This window comes from Chrysemys picta, chromosome 24, assembly GCF_011386835.1.
Source record: "Chrysemys picta bellii isolate R12L10 chromosome 24, ASM1138683v2, whole genome shotgun sequence".
NCBI lineage: Eukaryota > Metazoa > Chordata > Testudines > Emydidae > Chrysemys > Chrysemys picta.
This window is the reverse complement of record NC_088814.1, coordinates 11,537,276-11,554,240: the sequence shown is the minus strand read 5'-3', so window position 1 is coordinate 11,554,240 and position 16,965 is coordinate 11,537,276. Positions and strand designations below refer to the sequence as shown.

The 16,965-nt window shown below is 47.2% G+C and overlaps 1 protein-coding gene across 4 annotated transcripts in view; it reads right to left on the bottom strand.

Moving 5' to 3' along the window:
• The window catches only part of LOC101944360 (acid-sensing ion channel 2-like), a 329,276-nt gene that overhangs the window by 196,600 nt on the left and 115,711 nt on the right, over nucleotides 1-16,965 (bottom strand). The gene's annotated exons all lie outside the window — the stretch shown is intronic.

Below are 16,965 nucleotides of genomic sequence, written 5' to 3'. Positions count from 1 at the left end.
GACAAGTGTTTTGCATACAACAGTTGGAGGTTCTGCATATGACAGTTGTTTCTTGACCCTGAGCCACTTTTCTACTGGATTTTTATTCAACAAGGATTCATTCAAGCTAAGCCAAACATCTCAGACCTGGGAATTGTTCATACACAGAGCTCCTTTCCCAATGAACACAATAGAATTAAAGCGCTGCTGTCTCAACACACTCGATAGCGACACAAAGATGTAATATACTTTTTAATCCTATCATTTAAGGCCACAGCAATAACAAGAGGACAACTTCCTCCATTAACAGGAAGTTTTCAAGATTTCCCCCATCTTTGTTTAATCCAGGGGTCTCAGACATGTGGCCCACGGGCCGCATGTGGCCCGCAGAGTTATTTCCTGCGGCCCGGCATAGGCGCCAACTCCATGGGTAATCCGGGGCTGGAGCACCCACGGTAAAAAATTAGTGGGTTCTCTGCACCCACCGGCAGCCAAGCTCTCCTCCCCCTCCACCTCTGAGCATGCCGCATCCCAATTCCTCTGCCTACCCTCTATCTTGCCACTTCCCTATTCAGCAGCAGCAAATTGTATAGGGCTCTTCTTCCAAAACTCATAACTGTACACCTGACTGTCCTGCAAATTGGTCTCTTTAAGATCTGCTAATATCCAGTCCATTTGTCTTTGACCTCACCCTTGGTCATCTTCCATCCATGATCATTGCAAGGGTCATCCTACCAATATAACTCTCAGGTCTCTGCTGGTAGCCTACCCTCTCTCAACACATCTTCAATTAGGGCAACCTGCATTGGGCCCCTCACAATTTCATTTGGTTCGCTATCACTGAGTGTCCAACCATTTGACCCTCTCAACATCTTCATTCCCATGGTGGAGAGGATACTGATTTCTTTTTTTGTGGCTGGACTAGTCTCTGTCCCATACATTACAATGGGTTAAGTTATCGGGGGAGGGATAGCTCAGTGGTTTGAGCATTGGTCTACTAAACCCAGGGTTATGAGTTCAATCCTTGAGGGGGCCATTTAGGGATCTGGGGCAAAAATCTGTCTGGGGATTAGTCCTGCTTTGAGCAGGGGGTTGGACTAGATGACCTCCTGAGGTCCCTTCCAACCCTGATAGTCTATGATTCTACAGTTTTGTACACTCCACCGTTTAACTTTATTGACAATTTTTTATTGTTAGCTCCCACAACCTGCACCAATAGGTTTGGTACAATGCGGGGCATCACTCAGGAGGGCACCATTGTCAACAACCATTGATCCTAGGTATTTACATTCATTCTTCTAAGCTCTCTACTTGTGATATCCTTTATGGTGGCTTCTCTTCTTTCAGTTGACATAGCCTCAGTCATACCAACATTCACGCTGAGTCCTGCCTGCTCAAAACTGTGTTGCCACTGTTCAGAGTTGGTTTGCGGAGTCCCACAGTCTTCTGTACATATCACTAAGTCATCAGCAAACACGGTATTTCAAGGCAGTTACCTTTGTATATTCTCCTTTATCACATCCAAGACAACCACAAACAAAAGAGGGGGCTCAACGCTGACCCCTGGTGCAGGCCAATGTTTACTGCAAATTCTTTAACCAAATGAGCACCAAAGTGAAGCCAGGTAGTTTTTTAGGGTTTTTTATATGGGATGGAGTTTCCCATACCCCCTGGTGGCTTGAACATTTTAAGGGTAAAACTTCCAGCCAGAATACGTGTTTATAATACACGGGATCTACACATTAGGTTCCAGAGCAGCGCCACCCGTCCCGAGCTGCATTGCTGGGAATACTCATCCCGACAGCATTAACTGCCCTGTGAAACGGAAGAAGAATTCAACCCCCTCTCTCTGTCCCCTGCAATAAAGGGAACAGAAGGGAAGGTCTATAAATGGCTGTCAGCAATGGGGAACAGTCCTTTGGGTGGGACCTGGGCAGCTATCCCTGACAGATGATCCCCGCACAGCATTCCAGAGGATGATAAGACACTCTCACAGTTACCCACAGCCCAGGCCCTGCCAATACACCTCTGGAAGGAGGAAGGAATTGCTCCACAGCTTCAGATGTTGTCAATGGCTCAGCCCTAAACACACATGCAAGAATAAGCATATTCAGCATCTAACTCCGCCACGTAGCCAGATAGAGTCCTTGTCATAGCCTGGTAATGTGCCTCGTGGGACAGAGAATTTCACCTGTATAACACGCTGCACAAACACAACACACACACACACACCACCACCATCGATTTAACCTAAATGTCTCTCTCTGAATCTCCAAGCATGCCCATGTGTTTCCTGCAGCTGTCCAGCTGAACTAGACCCATAACCAAGTCACTGATCCCCGTTAAAGTCCTTCCTGCACCCCAAACAGAACCCCACTCCCCCTTCCCTTCCTCAAACGGTGCGGAGTTCCGTTCCACAGCTGCCGACAAACAAATGCTGCACAGGTGCAGTGATCCTGGCTGATGGGACACGGAGACTTTTGCCCTCCTAAGGAACGGGGCAGTCGATGCTTCTGGCTGGAGTAGCAAAAGCCGGCAGAAAACTTAAATCTCAAGGCAGGGAAACTAGATAGTTCAAAACGTGCAAGACCAGGTGGTCTAGCAAAGCACCGTGTCTCAAAAGAAACAGGGAAGAAGACTCCTTTCCACCTCAAAGGACCAAGGATGGGATGCGAGCTGCCATTAGATGCACTCTTTGTAGTCACTGACCACATCCCATGCTATACTCACAGGGCAAACACTGGCAGGGAATGTCCCCAGAACCTGGGGTGAGTTTCAACCAGCGTGAATGGAGGAAAGACAGCTTCTCAACCCACCTCCCTCTCCAAGAAAGTTTTGCTACCAGAGGTCTCTAGGGCTGTCCAAGGTGAGAAAAAGCAAAACAGGTCCGTACGCCTCCACTTGAAATGGCACCCAGGCAATATTCCTCCAGGCTTAGCTCTGATCCCAGAAAACGAGGAATAATAAAAATCAGACTGAAAATAGAAACTTGAGCAACAGCCTCTGATAGTGAAATAAATCCAGCCAGATAGTAAAAGAGGGCTCCTCCACCATTCCAACCAGAGAATATGACCCCGGTCTTTATCTCCCTATGCACCAACCAGATGATATGACCCCACCCCCTACCTCCCTATGCACCAACCAGAGAGTTTAACCCCGCCCCTTATCTCCCTGTACACGAACCAGAGAATATGAACCCACCCCCTTCTTCACACCCTACTTCCTTATGCACTGCCCCCACCGCATCTTGCTACGCACTGGCCCCGCCCTCTACCACCCTGTGCACTGACCAGAGGATACAACCCCGCTCACTACCTCCCTTTGCACCAACCAGATAATACAACCCCACCTCTACCTCATCATGCACCAATCAGAGAATATGACCCCACCCACCACCTCCCTATGCACCAACCAGATAATACAACCCCACCTCTACCTCATTATGCACCAATCAGAGAATATGACCCCGCCCCCTACCTCCCTATGCACCAACTAGAGAATACAACCCCACCCCTACCTCATTATGCACTAACCAAAGAATATGACCCTGCCCCCTACCTCCCTATCCACCAACCAGAGAATCTGACCTCACCTCATGTCCCCAGAGTAGGACCACACTCCCCACCTCCCTACAAGCCCATTCACATAATACACCCTTGCCCTCCCGCCACTCAGAGAATACATGCCAGCGCTCTCACGGATCCGCAGGCCCTACAGAGAGCACATCCCCTCCTACTGCCGCCCCTGTCCTTAAAAACACACACGTCAAGTTTATGTTCGACTCTAATGTGCCAACAACAATTAACACAGAGGTTGGCCGTGCTGTGAGCCCTGCGAGCCAGCACATCAGTTAATGTCGTCACCTAGAGTGGAACAACTGTGGGTCTTTGTGGTGGTCGGTATTAGCTCTTTGGGGTCTCCAGGAGGAACTCCCTACGCTGACAGCACCATGTCCTCTGCTGAGGAAGAAACTCCACTATCCTGCTTCCATGACAGTGCTTCACGCTGGTCCAGCAGGGCCTGGAGAAGTGAGGCTTGTTTGGCAAATGGGCTAAACAACCCTCAGACCTTGCTTGAATATGACTTGGGGTGGGAAGCCCTGAGACCGGCCATGCAGGTCTAAAACAGGGGCGGGGAACCTTTTTTTGATCAGGGGCCACTGACCCACAGAAAAAATCAGTCCTGGACCACACACAGCCCCATAGTGGACGTGGAGGCTCGGGGCTTCCCCTAGGCTCTGGGATAGGGCCAGAAATGAGGGGTTTAGGGTGAGGGAGGGGGGCTCTGGGCTGGGGTAGGAGGTTGGGGTGTGGGAGGGGGAGGCCTCTTGCTGGGGTTGAGCTGGAGATGAGGGGTTTGGGGTACAGGAGAGGGCTCAGGTCTGGGGCAGGGGGTTGGGGTGCGGGAGGAGGTTTGTGGTGCGGCTTTGGGAGGGAGTTTGGGTGCGGGAGGGGACTCAGGGCTGGGTCAGGGGGGTTACACGCGGGTGGGGGTGCGGGGTCTGGGAGGGAGTTAGGGTGCTGGAGGAGATTCCAACATGGGGTGGGGGGTTGGGGAGCGCATGGGGGCCTGGGAGGGAGTTAGGTTGTGGGAAGGGGTCCCAAGCTGGGGCAGAGGGTTCGGGGTGTGGGCTCCGGCTGGGTGGCGCTTACCTCATGCGGCTCCTGGTTGGCAGCACAGCAGGGCTAAGGCAGGCTCCCTGCCTGCCCTGGCTCCGCGCTGCTCCCAGAAGCAGCTGCCATGTCCAGCCCCTAGGTGGAGGGCCAGGGAGCTCTGTGCGGTGCGCACTGCTCACGCCCACAGGCACCACCCTCGCAGATCCCATTGGCTGTAGTTCCCGGCCAATGGGAGCTGCAGAGCCAGCACTGGGGGGCGGGGGCAGTGCGTGGAGCTCCCCTGATCGCCCCTGCGCCTAGGGGCTGCAGGGACATGCTGGTTGTTTCCAGGAGCTGCATGGAGCCGACTGGACTTTTAATGGCCTGACAACCCCAGCTTCCCTCCGCAGCAGGACAAGCCAGACGCTCACTGCTCCAGCCCCGGGGGTGGGTGCTGAGGCTTGGGGCTTCCGGCCCGCAGCGAGGAGACTTGCGGCGGCTCGGATGAAATCAAGCGGCGGGCCAGTCTGAGAGTGTCGAATAACTCCCACAGGAGTTAAGGACCATTCCAGACTTCCCCATCCTCCTCTCTGAGTGCACGGGGCGCTTCTTCCAATCGCCTTCACTAACAGACACACAGAGCAGTGTGGGCATAGAGTAAAACTCTACCAAAACAAATCACTGCACTGCACACACGATCCTCCCCCGGGCAGAGGCTGCGGGAGAGAATGGACCATACGTGACTGAGGTCAGTCGCATCACTTACTGGAAAGCATTCAGATACTACAGCCGTGAGGGCAGCACAGGAACCTGAACAGAACAGAACACGGAGCTTGAGTCTGTATCCACAGCCTTAGCCAGCGGGTCATCACTTCCCTACAAACCGTCCAAGAGGCGATCCACCTTAATTTATAATAGCAGTTAAAGAACCATTGCCAAATCCAAGCACACTAAAATCTATATACCCTCGAATAACTCCACATGGAACAGAGCTGCACTCTTCCCGCATTTCCTGTCTGTCTTCTGAACGATGGTTTGGAGGAATCTCTCCTCCTCATACTGGGTTCGTTACACGCCGACATTATGCTGAGCAACGTTAGAGCACACGGAACCTTAAAGGAGATGATTTAATCTGGGTGTGTTTGACGGGGTTTTTAGGAGAAAAGGGGTATGTTTTTGTTAACATTTTCCTGAGTGTGGCAGCGGTACTTTTAACTTTAAACAAACAACAACAACAAAAGACAAGCGCAGACCAGGGAAACGACAAACACCTACCTTGAAAAACATCTATAAAATGCCAGATTTTTCAGTGATGGATCACTTCTGACAGCTCATCTGAAAATCCATGTTAAAGTCCAAAGACGAACATGCTTTAAATTTGGGAAATGGTATTTAAGTAACACAATGACCCTTCTTACCTAGTGTCTAGAGGGAAAAAAAATGTGTGTTTGGTGAAATTAAAATGCAGGTTATAGATGTCTCCAAGCTGCTGCAATTTATAACTCAAAACGCAATTATTTCTAGTGGCTAGAGAGACAGATATAGACTCTGCTGAATGTCAAACCAAACCAATATGCCAAACCAGATTCATATTCAAGACATGATTAAACCTGATCAGAATAATAGAATAAAAGGTACTTTACTGTTTATAACAAGTCTATATGGGACAGAGAGGTTGCCTGACAATCAATTATGGTTTTAGTATAGAGAAAAATTACAGTAAAAGCAGAAGTCTGTAAATTATTTTTTAAAACCAGACAGAAAATGTGGAATGGAGTCCACCTAGAAGACAAAACGTTATCTGCCGGATAAAGATATTATCCATTTAAAAGAGGGTGAATTACCATGTCTACCAACCATCTTCCCTAGGAGGGAGGGATGCAAAGACTGGCAGACATCTATTGTACGTAGCTACTTTCCAAAGGAAGTTTTGGGGGTAAGACTGGAGACAGGAAAATGTGGAAACCTTTCAGAACTCTAGAGGAGATGATGCTAGCGGAATGATGGATAGAGAAACACTGCATGGGGAACTGAGATCAGTTAGTTTCCTCCAGATGATACGATAATGGCCTCTAGCACCGTGGAAATGAGCTAGCTGAAAGGCCTAAAAGACCCGCTGGGTGGGTGATGAAAAGGAGAAAGCTCTCTACCAGGCAGGGGCGATGCTATCTTGTGTTGGCATGGCAAAGGAAGTCAGGCAATGGATTGATTTCACGGGATATAAGATTGTCTATCCTCTCTAGCTAAGCTACAGATGCCTGCCTTGTCCGACGAGGTATCTTGTGCAAAATTGTTTATTTTTATTTTAATGTGAGCTTTTTCTGACTTTTTTAATAAATCTTTTTAAACTCAATTATTTGATTAGTGGATTGTTGGTCGAGTGATTTCCCAGAGACGGGCCCAAAGCTGTTGGGCTCTATGGAGAGGTAGTGAAAGGTAAAAAATTTCCCATCAACACTGTTTTTTCAAAGGAAAATTGGTTTTCACCAAAACCTTTTTTTTGCTAAAAGTGCCTGCTCCCACAGATGACTATTTTGTAAAAAGCAAAGCATCCCCAAACTGAAATATGTCCATTTGGATAGCTCACCGTGGTGCCCCATGGGAGCTGTAGTTCAGTTTCCTCTTGTGTCTGTTCTCCTCTATGGGCTAGGCTCCCCAGCTGAACTACATGTCCCATGATGCATAATAGCTAGGTACTCCCATGATGCAACTACCTCCACCCACCATGAATGGAGACTGTGGTGTATCATGGGAGATGTAGTCTGGCCAGGGAGTCTGGTCTATAAAGGAGATTGGAACATGAGGAACTGGAACTAAAACTCCTATGAGGCACCTTGGCAGAATTTCCAAATCAAAATATTTTGGCTTTCAATCTTTTGCCAAAAAGTCATTTTTTTCAGTGGGAAATTGAGATGGAAACTATTTTTTTGGTTTGTTTTTGTGGAAATTTTCCATGACAAAAAAATTCTCATTTTCTGACTAGCTCTAATAAAGTGTTTATGGAGTCTCAACCCCCATTCAAGGTCTCGGTCAAAGGGACACAGGCAGAGGTTTCTCTGCCATTAAGACATGTTCAGAAGAAGCTGAAGGAGCCAAAGGAGGAGACCAGAACTGATGGGGGATGAGTGACGATCCATATGACATCACGGATAAGGAAGAAGAGAAGTTCAGCAAGAAATAGGGCTGTGTTTCTGCATTGTTGGTAATAGCAGAAATCACAAATCAACATGTTCTCATGGCTCCAAGACCTCTCCATAAGTATCCACAGAGCAGATGGTAGCATTGAGTCCTTTTGTTATTTCAGTCAAAGTGCTAAGAAAGGCACAGTCCACTTAGCACTATACAAACCTGTCACAAGATTACGGGATCCATTTGTTCACACAGTCTAGCAGGAGATGATGGTGCATTATTTAAAACACAACAGCAGCTATGAACAGCAAATCCCCGCTGATACCTACAATAAACAGGTTTATGAATTCTTAAATGGCAGCGAGAGATGAGCATCCTAAAGAGATGAGCATTTCTTGCCAGCATGGTGTGCTATCTCTCTGGGCTTACAGATCACTATACAGGCACCAAACTGGCATAGAAGACCAGAACATCCCCCAGTTTTAGATGCGCAAGGGAGAAACAAAACAAAAACCTTACCCCCGAGCAGAGTTTTGACCCTGAAAAGGAAGAAGGGACAGAGACTCTGTAAAATCACTAAGGACTTTACTGTTGGTTTAGCATGGATGGGATGGAGATGCTGCAGCGATGGGCGGCAGTATACATTCCTGAGGGTACATCTACATTGTGGTAGAAGACCTGCAGCATGGCCAGGGCTGGCGTCTGGCTCGGGCTGCGGGGCTATAAAATGGGAGTGTAGACCCCACGATGGGGGAGGATGTCCGAGCCCAGGCTCCAGTCTGAGCCCAAATACCGATGCTGCTATTTTTAGCCCCACGCCCTGAGCCCCGCGAGCCCGAGTCAGCTGACCTGGGCTCTGAGAATTCGTTTTTTATCACATTGTAGCTGTAGGAAACTGGTGCAAATTTGGCCCACGGGCTGGAAAGGGAGCAGCGGAGCCAAACAAGCATCTTCCCCCAAGCCTGCGGACACCTCCGCAAGCACACGATGTCCGTTCGGGCGGTCACGCTTCTGGAGGAGGCGGATGGTTCCAAGGGCAAGCTGCTTTGTGCAGCATCAACCCACGGCAAACTCTGAGTGACAGCCACCTATTCAGCCACCCCTCCCGCTCTGCACCGCCGGGCGTGGGAAGGGGACAGGGCCCAGGCCGAAGAGATCGGCTAATGGCAGCAGCGTGACGTGTCAGCGAGCCAGCAGTGTCGCAGAGCAGCACAGAGGTTCTAGCTCTCAGCGGTGTCCCTGGCAGGCAAATCCTGCAGATCCCAGGACGTTGGCAGGGGTCGAGTACCACTCACCCCACCCCCTGCGTGGGCCCTGTTGCAGAGAGGCGGTAGGATTAACCTTAATTTTCCACAATTATTCATGGGAGGGGATGGCACAGCAAACTCTGGGGCACTCGGTGTAAAAGGCCACAGAAATGCCAGTTAAACTCTGGCCTAAATAGTCAAAAGAGATTTTGGGTGTCCAACTTGAAAGACAATAATGCAAAGTTACAGACCCGGCCTTGCTCGGGACAAAAAGCACTGATGGATGTTAGGCACTGCAGTTGGTACATCTTAATACACACCGGCTAGGAACGATGCACACAAATGAAATACCTTGAAATCTTTTTCCCCAACAAATGTCGCTATTGGTTTCCCTTTGATCTTTGTATTATGTTAAACCTGGAGCCCTGGTTTCTCTGCCAAGGAATCTCTGCCAAGCAAAATGTTTTCCATCTTTCGGAATGTCAGGTTTAATCTGGAGATAGCAGAAGCGATGAAACTCGAGTTCTGGGTAGTAAAACTGTAAAGTTGCCAGAGATGCGTTTAAAGGCGAGGTTTTACTTTCGGCCTCCACGGCTGAATTATCCCATTGGGGCATGTCAAGCAACTCTGGCAGGCAAGACTGAGAGATGTTTTGTCAGAATCTATTCGATGCATGCGCACACCGCTTTGGGCACAGATGCCATATGACTATTTGGGAAACATAGGGACGTCATCTCAGGCTTTATACGAATATGCTGTGTTTAAATAAGAACTCATCGAGGTCTCAGATAATGCCTGAGGCTAAGACAGACTTATGTGGCCATTAATATTGTTCTTCCTATAAACTAGAAATGCACAGGGTCCCAACTGCACATTAATCAAGCACTCCAGTCAAGCAGCTATATAATATATAGTGCTGCTAATAATAAGCGTCTCACTTCATTCAGGTTTCCTTGGAGCTGGACAAGACTGGATATTGTGGTGTATTGAAAAACATGCTATCACTTAAAATTCTCACAGGGTTTTCTGGTTCTACTTGCAGACTAGGAGGCTCTGTAGGGAAGCATGTGATCTGGATCTAACAGCACTCAGTTTACAAAGAGACCGGCTAGAAAAAGGTGGAGTTGAGTAGTGCCTGCTGCCTTACAGAGCAGCCTGCTTTGTCTCTCTCTGTTTTTGATTCTAGTGTGTTAAGGTTCTTGATTTTAAGTAGTGTTACGCTGTGACCTCCCATGGGGTCTTTCATGTTTGTATCTAACTTTTGTGTTTTTAAGCCATGAACATATCAGAGATGCTCTTTTAAAGTTACAATAAACACAGAATTACAGGTGTCTCTCTGTGTGAGAATTCAGACCCACATGTTCTCTCCTTCAAGACCATTTCAGCTCCAACAGCACAAATACACAAAGACTAATACATTCAATTGAATAAGAGGCATTACCATTTCCTTCATATTCTGGCAATCAGTCACTCACCGTAATCTCATATTGGTGCAAGCATTTATTTGACTGGTGAGTACTTATGGAGGGTCCTTATGGCCGACATAAATCACCTATATAGCTATCATGGCAGTTTAGCACTGGTTGAGTGGGTATTTAAAAAGAAATACCGTGCTAATATTCTGGTTGCAATTGGATAAACTCTAATGGTCAGGATCAAAATATTTGAGATGAGGGCTGACACATACATTAAGCAAATTGGTTACACTCTATACGAGTCCCCTCCAGCACTAATTACCTCGAAGGGATAACAAAAGGATGGGAGAACAACATGGCAATAGAAGCTATTAAGAGCACTGCTTTGTTCTATTAGACATTCTGCTCTCAAGGGCGCTACTTAGAGTCACAGCCGCACTAGCTAACTCTGTGCTTCGTTTCTCCAAGGGCAGATATACCTAATGACCCAGTGGACACTAACAATAAGTCTGGCTTCTTTTCAAGAGGTACCGGGGAGACAAGTTATTTTAATTTGCAAAAGAAAATGTGAGCAAGATCAGAAAGTCACACTCACCCAGCTCTGTCATTTAATTTAGGTCGGTGGGTTTCGGGGGGCAACGCAGACTCATGAGGGGTTGTGTCACTGCCTACCCTGTAACCCTGAGGGCCTCACCAGACCTTGCTGCCACCTGGGATGTTCCCAACCACTCCACCAGCATGCAGGTCACACCCTGAGTGTCTATGTGCTAGAGAGCCCATGGTCTACAGCCCCCCAGTCCCACCAACTCTAGCTTCCACCAGCCTTCATTACAACCATAAGGGTGACTCCAAGAAACTTCCAGCCCCAGATTGTCCCAAAACCATGTGCGCTGAAGTGTCCAGTCCTCTCCTAGATTGTTCAGAGAAATAGTAAGGGTGTTTGTTCCTTATCATCACAGCTTATTAACTTCACTGGAGTAAATTCACCTTCCGTTTAAACACAGCACTGAGCTGGTTTAGAGTAAAAAATAAAACAAGAGGGCATTAACAAGAGGACATAGGTGAAGGGACGCTAAGTAAACGTTAGAAAGGGTTACAACCAAACCAGAACTGCATCGAAAAGTCTAAAGTTTAAGGTATGAGCTTTGCCTATGCATGTTTCTCACCTATAATCAGTTCCAAGAGACTTAGACCCCCCTTGGGTTGAGGGACCCATCTTCCTCAGCTTGCAAGAGCTCACGTGTCTCTCTAGTGATGGATGCCAAAAATGGGTTCTCCCCTCGCTTATATTTTCCAAAGTGCAATGACTTTGTTTCAAGAGGCAGGATGGCCTTGTGCTGTCTTTCCTTTCCTGTGGGCTCCCCATCTCCCTGTATGTCAATGGGGCTTCCATTGCTTCTGATTCCACCACGTTTCATTTGCATAGGAACCAGACAGCTTGCCGTGGCATTCCCTTCTGTCTGGTAAGTGGCATTGCTGCCGGATTTCCAGCCCGGCTGCATTTCAGGGATCAAAGAGACCTCTCTTACACACAGGCTGCAGAGCAGTTTAAAATCGGTTGGGATGGAAGAGGAGGTTATAGCGGTTCTGGGGAGAGCTGGAGGGAACGTGCATTGTGAATATGTGGATCTATAAATATGTATTTAGGTTCCTGATGCTGCCGGGTGTTGAAATGTTCATTCACACTGCAGCAGGACACGTTGATTCTGCCTCACGCAAGAATGGGCATGTTGATGCCATTGTCTTTTCCTGCCCTGGAGACCGTTAGCTATTAAAATAGCTACAGATTTTGCAATAAGAACCTCTGGATCCTTCAACACTAAAACACATTACTCCCCCCCCAACACAGAATAAGAGTGCAATGAGATCAAACCACCAGTGACAAGGGAGGACAAAACTTATCGACTTAAAATGTTAACACAAGCAACCAGCCCTTTGTAATCTCACTGGCTTTTCAACTGCATGGCCCTGGAGTCCTTATCCAAGGGGCACGGAACACCAATATCCATATTTTCGCAACAAGGCAGCTGCACCAATGCTACGTTCCGGGCTCAGGGGTTTTAACTGTGTGCAGACAATGACACGCACACCTGAGCCTTGACTGCGTCAGCATTGAAACCATCGTTAGGGCAGCTGCACCAAGCCTGGGATACGGGCACTCATTTGACCAGAGCCGTGTTGTGTGACCTCGTGGTGTCCTTCTTGGAGGGTTAGCACAAGCAGGCATTGCCCCTGAAACAATGACATAGGCATGAGCTCAGTCACTGGAGAGTGTGTAGTTATTACTGTAAGAGGGGACAGAGGTTGCTAGCCTCGATAACCATATATATGGACAAGTCCGTTTAAATACCAAGGAGCATTAATTCCCAACAACAGTTAGGTGAGGGAGGAAGTTAATGAACGGTTAGAGAGAGGGAAAGTTCTTTTCTCTGCAGAGAATGTGTAGCTCTGAACAGTTACTGAAAAAGACCAAGCTTCCGAGATACAGGACCATTGTCAGATGTATTGTTTTATAGGGACGTGAGACTAGGCACTTACTAAGAAGAAAGAAATAGCAGCGAAGTACCTTCAAAAATCAAGTGTTGAGACCAACTTTTGGGAGAATGATGGGTGGAGAAGATCTAGCAGTGAACTGCAGGAGGCTATAGAGAGCCAAGTAGAGTCAGCCCTGGTCTACACTATGGGGTTAGGTTGAATTTAGCCGCGTTAGGTCAACATGCACCCAAACCCACCTGTGACAATGTTTTTGCCCCATCAGGCATTGGGAGGTTAACCCAGAATTCCAATGGGCAGCGGAGACTGCGGGAACTGTGGGATAGCTACACACAGTGCACTGCTCTGTAAGTTGATGCTAGCCACGGTAGTGAGGATGCACTCTGCCGACTTAATGGGCTTAGTGGGGACATACGCAATCAACTGTATAAAATTGATTTCTAAAAATCGACTTCTATAAAATCGACCTAATTTCGTAGTGTAGACATACCCTCAGTGTAGTTCAATCCCAATGTCTCCAGGGGGCAGCATATGTAGTTAGGATGACAGAAGACAGACCAGCTAAGCGTCCCTTGGAAGAACGTCCTCAGGATGTCCTAATTCGAGTCTGACCAAGGGAAGGTAACACTGAGCAAGACTAATGAGCTCTTCATATGAATTACCATCAATGAGAAAAATACGCCCTTAACAGAAACAGGTGGGGGCAACTTCTGGGAGCAGCCAAACACCTCCATGGCCCACAGACCCTTGGGAGGATGGTTACACTCTTTCCTCTGACCAGAAATGAAACAAGCAGTGAAACAATACAGACTCTCCCTTGTTCAGACCAGCTCCACTGCACAAAGGATCCGCTGCAGAATTTTGTCATTCACAGATTGGTCTTGCATTCGCACAGATTTTGCACCTGTGAGTAATGAATGTTTTTCAGCAGCCATTCGTTGCTGTATCCATGGGGCTCCCAACGTGCGATTATGGCAAGAACAAACATCCTGCAGCTCAGAATCACCTGGATTTCATTAACAGCTGCAATTTCTTTCACGCATATTAGGGTATGGAGGGAATTTAGCACCAACGCCATCCCCAAGCCCCCACTGGTGTCCTTGCCTACAGTGCTAGGGCATCTGGAATAATGACCTTTTTCTTTGGTCCATTTGCTGGTCAATTTTTACACCTGTGCTCCAGTTCCAGGCTGACCAGTTTAAGAATCAAGTATTTATGTGGTACTTTGTCAAAGCCTTTGCCACACTCTGAATAGAAAACCTGGTCAGTTGACTCCCTGACATCTTCTCAGAACAAAGAAATGAGGCCAGCTAGGCACAGTGCGATTGTCCATTGACAATTCCAGTTCATCAAATGCCTTTCATTACTTCAGACCCAATTCAAATGATGCAGTCTAACCAGATGACCCATTTTCCCTTTGTAACAATGGAGAAACATCAACCTCCCTGAAAGCCTCTATTACTGCCCATCTACTGGCACAGTTGAATCTATACAGGACATCAACGGTATTGTCAAATAGATTTTCAGATACCAAAGAACAGAACAGATCAGATCCCAAGACAGTCTTTGTGTTCTAGGGTACAAATTCATACCTTCCAACATCCTCTAACAAAAAAAGATAAAATAGCACGGATTTAAATAAATTTACATATGTTTGCATAAATCCAGGCACAAATTATTATAACCACTTGCCTAAGAATTGTGTCTTTTGAGCCTGACTGTGGATAATCTCCATTGTGGGGAGCAGAAGATGATTTTAAAACATTTTAGAACCAAGGTCATTTCTTCAAACTCACAAATAACTCCTCATTTGATATCAAATCCCCAGTCCCATCTTTACAGAGGCACTCCGCTCAGTACCAGGGAAATCAGTAGATTGGTGCTTTTCCATGGAAAGTCTGCTTGGAAAAGAAGTACCCTTGCCAGTTTTGCACCATCCTGGCTTGCTGGTTTACGACAGCAGAGAAGGGAAGGTGTTTGTCTGACGTTTTGCAAGTCCGATGCCAAGGGTTATTCGCTGACAAAAAACATTGTTAATGCAGAGTAGGTGGCCCAATGGTATCTTGTGCTCTTCCAGAATGTCAAATATTGCAACACTCGGACCTCTGAAAACCTGACTTCCCCCAGATCGGCAGATCTGTGCTCACACCTCAGATCCTGGCTGACACATGGGGAACATGGAAAAGGGACTCAGATCCCTTCTCCTCCTCACCCCAAGGGACAGGGCCCTGAAGATGTTGGCATAAATTAGGGTTCAGGGAGAGGGGTTCAGACCCCCCCCAGAAGGGTAGGGCCCCACAGATCCCAGCTCACAAAGGGGGATAGAGAGCAGGGCTCAGAGTTCCCTTGAGGGGCAGGGTCCCCTCAGATCCCAGCTCACGTGTGGGGGGAGTAAGGAGAGGAGCTCAGACCCCGCCAAGAGGCAGGGCTTCCACAGATGCTGGCTCACTCAGGAAGTCAGGGAGAGGAGCTCAAACCTCTCCAGAAGCACGTGGTGCCCCAAAATCTTTGCACAGACATATGGGGGGAAGAGGGAAGAAAAAGAGCATCTCAGACCCCACCTCCCTCGAGAGCCATCATTCCCCTGATCCTGGGTGTTGAGAATGACAGTTATTTGCATTATTTTTAAAGAACATCAGGGGCACCTCACTTTAACTGCTTGACATCATCCTGCCTGACTGCAAGACGTTAAATCAAAGGAGACTGGGGTGGGGGAAACAAACCAATGGCAAAAATAAGGTACCACCCGAGAGAATACCAAGGGTCCTTGAGTAAACAATGGGGAATCTATTAACTGGGGAATGCCCTAGCAAGGTTTATTTTTTCCAGGCCCAAACCTAGGCTCAAAGGGCATACTGAATCCTTCAAGATCCCGGCCTAGGAAGGACGTGGTGAGAGAGGGGTTGAGGGTGCAGCCACAGCTGGAGAGGAGCCTCTGACAGACAGAGACGCCAAGAGGATGCTACAGGAGCTGTCTGTCAATCCCAATCCAGGAGAAGGAAGATCTGGGATGAAATTTACCCAGCACTAGCAAGGAAAGAATCAAGTATAGGTAAGAACCAGCCATCTAGGCTTTTTGTTGTTTTATCCCTTTTCTCTTCTTGTTCTGTACCTTTGGTGAATGAATAATGAGCGCCACTATAATATGAAGATCTTGTAGCAGTGCCCTTGTGGCTTTGATGTGAATGTGTTCATTGCACCCAGAAAACCTGAATCTCTTCCTCAAGACTTTAAAAGGATCTTAAGCTATTAAAACAAAAAGATTTTTTTTTTTAAATCTCATTTGCTTTTCACTAGCAACTAGATCCAAAAGAAATCTCCAGGTCTCAATTCTGCAGTCTGATCAGACTTTGCCACTCAAAACTGCGACCTTTCTGAATGCAAGTACTGAAGTCATGTACAAAAATCCCAGCTGCATGGGTTACATAAAATAGAAAAACTCCACTGACTTGCAATTTATCACTACAGCTGCACAATGGAATTCCAGTTATCTATTGAGTGTTTATATATAAAGTTAGATGTATATAATGTTACAGTGAGTGGCTAGCAATTTGCATCAGCATGATCTATGCATTGTATTAATGCAATATACAATATTTCACAAATCATAGAAATTAGCGATGGAAAAGTGTGTCGTAAAATAACAGGTCATCCAGCTGATTCCTGTGCCAGTACAGAATTGCTCCTCATAAGAGCTCTAGAGTAAATCAATCTATCTCCTTATAGTGTAAGATATCACCAACTAAAACATACACAATGCAACAACGGAACTGATCACTTAAATAGCATATGATGAGGACCTCTAATGTCCATTCCCTGGAAACTGATTCATCCTGAGTAAAGAAATGGCAGGGTCTGTGGCAGACCATCTCAGTACTGGGGGACCAGCTTTCCCCAGTTGCAGACAACAAGAGAAACAGCTATGCGTGAAACTTGGTTCTACTCTGAAAAGTTACTATGTAAAAATGTCCCCTTCTACCTCAGCCAGCTAGGTAGTTAGAGTCAGATCTTTTTGCTCCCTTTTTCCTTCTTTTAGCCTTGCAGAGCAAGCACAGGTGTGGGATAATGAACAGGACCCTTTTCCAGCTCATGCATTAGCAATCCAAC